At 38.8% G+C, this 5,048-nt stretch overlaps 1 pseudogene; it reads right to left on the minus strand.

Moving 5' to 3' along the window:
- Nucleotides 1-2,858: 2,858 nt before the first annotated feature.
- On the minus strand, nucleotides 2,859-4,155 carry LOC132229743 (archaemetzincin-2-like; annotated as a pseudogene).
- Nucleotides 4,156-5,048: the final 893 nt, after the last annotated feature.

Here is a 5,048-nt window from a genome sequence, read left to right on the forward strand (position 1 = left end):
TCTTAATTTGAATATGGAAGCTAATCTAACTATTATCCAGAGTCAAATCTGTGCTGTCTCCTTAGACCAGTGGTCGGCAAACTGCAGCTCAGCAAACCGTGGCTCGCGAGCCACATGCGGCTCTTTGGCCCCTTCAGTGTGACTCTTCCACAAAATACCGGCTTCTGCGCATGGGCCACGAAGTTTCAATTGCACTGTACGTGCATGCCCCGCATGTGATATTTTGTGGAAGAGCCACACTGAAGGGGCCAAAGAGCCGCATGTGGCTCGTGAGCCGCGGTTTGCCGACTATGGCCTTAGACCATCCTTACTATATAGATCACACTAGACTAGCCCAATATCCAGTGAAATAGTGTTTTGCCTGTACCTTTCTGTTTTTCAGCCACTGGGCAGCTAGCGTTATTGTTGTATATTGGTTGGGAGTAAATCACTTGGATCACTAAAATGTTATATTCTTTTTCTGGAAGCAATTTTAAGCAAATATTTTAAAACTTAAACTTCCAGTTCTCATCTGTAGAATTAAAGAACATAGATTTGCTGTGTTGAGTGAGATATATTCGAACCATGGGGAATTTCAATAAATTCAGCTGTTCTTACTTCAGATATCATATTCATTTTGATCTAAATTTTTAAATTAGGAAAACACATGCAAGTTCACTTTGCAAATTCTTGTTTCCTTGGTGATGGCAAACATTTCTAATTTGCCCAAAAGCTTTTTCATACTCCTGGCTTAAAAACAATAGCTGTTAAGGTAGAAAGCTGTAATTAATTAGTCTATTTGCTAACTTATCTGAGATAATAAACTTTGCTTAACCTTGTATAATAATTACAAATCTCTCCTTGAGCTATTGATGCAACTTTTAATTATTGCTATAAATATGTATTTCTATAAATATATATGCATATATTTATATATACCTACAAATAGAAAAATGAGACCTATATTTATTATTGCAATTACAAGAGAAGATAAGGTTTAGAAGATACATGTAAGAAGCAAGCAGCTTTAAATATTAGAGAATCAAAAAACATTTACATAAATTACAAAAGGAACTGAACATTTACAAATAAATATATGAGTTAAATAGAAGATTAGACTCAAGTGAAAAAATCAGCAAAATGAGAGGTAGGGTCACATGGGACCCATACAGACAGACAGGAAGTATTACACTTTTCTAATATTCCTAGATATTTAATATTAAGTAATTAGGTCTATAGTCAATGAAGAAAAATCAAGAACACCCAATATATATCTAGTAGAATTTCTAGGGAAAGAAACTAGGAATTTGGACATTTCTACATTGAAAAGGTAATAGCTAAGATTTTTCCAAAACAAAATATAATGGTTCTCAATTCAGATTCAAAAAGTTCAAAAACTTCCAAGAAGATAGATTTAAAAAAATCCAAAAGAATGGCAAAAAAAAAAGTGAAATAAGAGCATGTTCACACAGATGCTATCCTATATAATAAAAGCCTAATATGCAAATTGTCCCCTCAACTGGGAGTTCAACCAGGAGTTTGACCAGGGGGCGGGGCCGGCCGGCCAACCTCCAGAGGCTCTCCCCTCCTCCCTGCCAGCCCAGCCCCACCAGCCACCCCCCCCCATGCATCAATTTGTGCACTGGGCCTCTAGTGTTAAAATAAACCACAAAAATTAATCAGTTTACCTTTGAATGGCAGGGGACTTCTAAATACTAAATACCAACATTGGAAGTGAAAGAACAGTAGGAAAATAATTTATGTGAATGGCATAGTAATTATATTCCAATAGTCAACAGTCAAAAGGGTCATAATATAAATATTTACCAGTAAAATATATTTTGAGGAACAAATAAAGGTACTTTTGTCTCTAATAATGCCTGCACTAATTAGAAGGAAAGGGATGTCAGATTAAAAAGAACAGAAGTACAAATCATAAAGTAAAAAGCTAATGAACATCTGAAAAAAATTTAGTAGACACTTTGTTATGCCCAGATTTCAAGATCCCCAACAGACCACGCGAGGGAGCCAGCCATTTCCGATGCAAAAGCAAAGAGTCCTTTATTTCAAACCCAGGTCTGGCTCCCCTACCCTCCTTACTGACACAGCAGCAGGTGGCAGAGAGAGACCTAGCCCAATGGGAAGAGGAGTTTTATACGGGGGTGGAGTAAGGGCAGGAGAGGGGACTGTGGGTCCCGCCGATTGGCCAGGTGCAAGTCGACGTCTCATTACACAGGATGTGGTCATATTGATGGCGTGCACTTCCCTTGATTATCATTGGTTAGTCCAGAGAAATCCTGGGTGTGGCTAGCAGAGGCCTGGGCTTCCGGGAAGAAGCCTTGCTGAGCACATGGCTCTGCTTAAAAATGGAGGACCCAGGGTAAGATGGAGTGCGTAGTCCTCGCCCTTTCACACTGAACAGTATAAAGCAATATTAGTTATGTATTTTAGGGGAAAATATAAAACAGGATAAAAATAAAAAGTGTGACAACAAAAACACATAAGTAGAAAATGTGGTGCTCCTACACTTTTAAAAAGGCATTAATTAAAATAGAAGACAGTATAAGCAAGAAAATAACAAGCATAAGAGGAACCAATGAGTTCAAAAGTGAATAATTAACAATGTCAAAATAAACATCCCTCAGATCTGAGACAAAGTAAATGAATAATGTATAGAACATTTTGCTACATCTTTTGAAAACCTGTCCTATTCAAAATACCACAACAGTCTCCAGAAACAGACCCTGAAAGAAACAGCAACAACAAAAAACCACACACAAGCCTTAGATTTACCTGACAATGATTTTAAGAAAACAATCATAAATAGTTTTGTTTTTAGTGTGCATGTATTTATTTCAATCACTCCTATTTGAAGTCTCTTATTTTTGCACAACAGCAAGGCATCTTATTACCTAGTCTTCCCACTCCGTAAAAACTCCCACAGGTGTTGGTGAGTTTACATTATCCTCATGGAGTAACTGGAGGTGTGTCAGCAGGTTTCTCATCAATCCACCCACCAGTGCTTTGTATCTTTCTATAATGTTTTTTTTAATATTTTATTGATTTTTTACAGAGAGGAAGGGAGAGAGATAGAGAGTTAGAAACATCGATGGGAGAGAAACATCGATCAGCCGCCTCCTGCACATCTCCCACCGGGGATGTGCCCGCAACCCAGGTACATGCCCCTGACCGGAATCGAACCTGGGACCCTTCAGTCCGCAGACCGATGCTCTATCCACTGAGTCAAACCGGTCTCGGCTGTATCTTTCTATAATGTTGAAGCCAATAGCACTCTGAAACTTGTGTAAACAGATAGGTCACAGATTTAGTGGGGGCTGGTCAGCTTCTCCCAAGTAGTTGTAGCTTGCATTAAGCGAGCAAGTCACTGGCAGTGTCAAAATCCAAACACATGTTCGTTCTCATGGGTTTAAAGCCTTACAGGACTGAAGGAGCAAAACCCTAGTCACTGCATGAGTATAATATTTATCATCACTCCGTGAGTATAATACTTATCAAAAACAGAATAGTCACTTGAAGATTTTTTCTGCAACACCTTCGCTTTGCCTTCATAACTTGAAGTGTAAAAATCACTGCCATGCCTGGAAAGCTGAAAATCCAACATCATCTGTCAGAGGTTTATCCAAAGACAAAATTCCAGGAGTCTCTTAGGCAAAGTTCAATCACTGTTATTCCCACAGAACAGAAGGCATCTTTGGGCTTCTTCTTTTCTGAGAACTTCAGTACGTGCCCTGCCTGTATTTGCAGGTGTGTGTCATCATTCTAAAGGAACACCTCCTTGGAGAGACAGGAACCTATTTGATGAGATTTACTGTCACGCCATAGAAAAATGCTTCACAGTAGCCCTTGAGACATTTAATATATTCTTCACTGGTAATTCTGGTGTTTCCTAGAGATCCAGTGCACTGTATAAAAATACTGCATTTCTCTGGAGAGGGTGGCTTGCTGAAGATCATTAAAAAATTCTTCAAAGTCTTGGGGAGGCTCAGGATGGGTGACTCCATCTCATTGAGAATGCAAGGTAATGGGTTCAATGAGATCAGTGGCTGGTTGGAAGGCTACATATATCAAACGCCGTTCCTCAGCAACTTCTCATACTGTGTTTTTTGAGATGAGAGCAGTTCTTAGTGTCTGTTCTGAGTGCCGTGCTGTCTACATCTTTAGGAAGAAAGACTCCCATGAAGTTTGTATCTAACAAGGGTAGGTATGTCAGGACTGGTGGAGAAGGATGTGAGCAGAATGCCTTCACCCGGGCAGCACAGCCCAGGCAGCCCCTACCAGGCTCTGACACTTCCACTGTAGTACCTGCATGCCCTCAATCATAAATATGTTTAATTAGCTAATGGATAACACAGTCAACTGAAGGAAATTGGAATAACGATATATAAACAAAATGAGAATATTAACAAAGAGATTGATATAACTTTTTAATAACTAAATTGAAATGATGGAGTTGAAAAGTTAAATTACTGCACTTAAAATACCTCCAGAATATTATACTAAATGAGATTAAACAGACAGAAAAAGTTAAGAATCAGATGATTTTGCTCATATATGGTATCTAAAACGGAAATCAACAAATGAATAAACACAAAAAACAAATAACAACTCAAAACACAACAACAGGATGGTGGTTACCAGAGGGAAGAGGAATAGGTGGTAATAAAGAGTAAAGGACTCAAATATATTATGAGGGAAGAAGATTTGAGTTTGCGTGGTGGACACACAATGCAATATATAGATCATGTATTATAGAAATGTACACTTGAACCCATGTCATTTTATTAACCAATGTCATCCCAAAAAAGAGGGATAAAAGATCAACTAGCTTATTTGAAGAAATAACTATAAAATTTTAAATATGAGAAGAGGTATTGATATCTATACATATATAAAAGCCCAGTGACCAAACAGCAGAACGACCAGAATAACTGGTCAACCAGTCGCTATGATGCACACTGACCACCAGGGGGCAGTCGTTTAACTCAGGAGCTGCACTCCAGTGGTCAGTGCGTTCCCACAGTGGGAGTGCCGCTTGGCTGACCAGGATG

Source organism: Myotis daubentonii, chromosome 3 (assembly GCF_963259705.1).
Source record: "Myotis daubentonii chromosome 3, mMyoDau2.1, whole genome shotgun sequence".
NCBI lineage: Eukaryota > Metazoa > Chordata > Mammalia > Chiroptera > Vespertilionidae > Myotis > Myotis daubentonii.